Consider the following 1,619-nt stretch of genomic DNA (forward strand, 5'->3'; position numbering starts at 1 on the left):
CAACCAATGGGGTTAACCAGTACTGTCAAACATGCCTCCCAGCCTAGCGCCCTAAAGGCTGGAAGCTGGAGACCACCGCTCTCTTTTCCCTTCAGCTGCTTCTCCGCTTTCCACGTGGCTGTACCATGGTTTCTCTCTCAGGCCTCAGGCCGCCATGTACGGGTGTGTAGTAGCATGAGGTTGCCTGTGTTTCATGACTGTAAAACTTGACACTTCTGTCCTTCTATAAAAAATCTCACTTGGAGCACAAATCAGACTTCAGCTTGAATTCTTTCTCATGTGAAACCAAGAACCAAGGTATTTATCACCCGAGAAACTTAACAGTTTCAGCATATATTTAGATTGCATAGCCATTTTAAATATTAAAATTTAATGAAGGTAGCTACATATTTTGAGAACAACAGCTTCCTTGTGATCAACTGAAAATTCAAATAGAGCAGTTGGATTCCAAACTAGTGCTCTTTCACTTCATTACCTATCACACTCATAAAGAAACATGCATGACATGTACATTTCTAGTGTATTAAAACATAACAATTTAAAAGCATTGTTAAAAAGAACATGCACCCCAATATTAGTGAGATTTTTCTGAACTAAGCATAAATTTCAATAAGTAAATAGTATATCATGAATAATTTATAACAATAGTTACTTTTGATGACAAGAAAAGGATTTCCAAAACTGTAACGAGCATAATATTGTATGAATAGATACATTTCTTGCAATCTCATCAATTGGTATAAATATGATATCACTTTGAAGATGTGGCTCAAAACAAAAATTAAAATAAAAAAGAAGAAAGTGTTCATATTGTTTTCAGTTATATTTAAGCAGTGGCAATTATTATAGAAGGTGTTATAATAGAATATACTTATGATTATATTAAGAAAACTGGCAATACTTACCTGGCAGGGGAGATACCATGATCATGAAGGTGGTTTGCCCAGGGCAAGGCTTATCCATTACATTCTGGAGGTGCTGACTCCTGCGATTTCTCCACATGTGGGAAACTCGACTACATAATTTGAGGTAGTAGGGGACTGTGATCATGCTCTTCCCGGTAAAAAAAGAAGAAGAAGAAAAAAAAAAAGAAAGAAAACTGGCATATTTCATCACACACACACACACACACACACACACACACACACACTTATTTATTTTTTAGTGGCATTGGAAGAAGGAACCCAGGTGACAAAATAGGTTAAATACTAATCTATAGGCATAAAAGGTTGACCTGCTAACCACTAGGTCAACAGTACAAACCCACCATTCATATGAAGGATGAAAGGTGAGGCTATCTTCTCCCACCATAAAGATTTACAGATTTATAAACCTTTGAAATTCTATAGTTTCCATGGGTGGGAATCGACGTAGCAACAATCAGACAATGAAAGACAGAGCGCTGGATAACTTTGTTTAGATCAACTGCAACTTTTTGAAGACCCTGATATAAGCTATAGATTAAAATTATAAACAAAAAGAGACTGCTGTATGATAAAAAATAATGTCAAGGACGTGTCTTGAATAGTTATTTTCACATCAAGTAGCAGAGAATACCAATTCTCATAAAATTTTAGAGGGAAAAGGAGATTCTGTAGTCAAATGAATTTGAGAAATGT

The 1,619-nt window shown here is 35.8% G+C and overlaps 1 non-coding gene across 1 annotated transcript; it reads left to right on the forward strand.

The window, feature by feature from the left end:
* Positions 1–897: 897 nt before the first annotated feature.
* LOC115873255 lies at positions 898–1,061 on the forward strand. The gene has a single exon (XR_004048308.1). It is a non-coding gene; the product is annotated as a U1 spliceosomal RNA (small nuclear RNA).
* The last annotated feature ends 558 nt before the right edge of the window (positions 1,062–1,619 follow it).

Source organism: Echinops telfairi, unplaced genomic scaffold, assembly GCF_000313985.2.
Source record: "Echinops telfairi isolate 266 unplaced genomic scaffold, ASM31398v2 ScPeMD7_7467;HRSCAF=8505_1, whole genome shotgun sequence".
Taxonomy (NCBI): domain Eukaryota; kingdom Metazoa; phylum Chordata; class Mammalia; order Afrosoricida; family Tenrecidae; genus Echinops; species Echinops telfairi.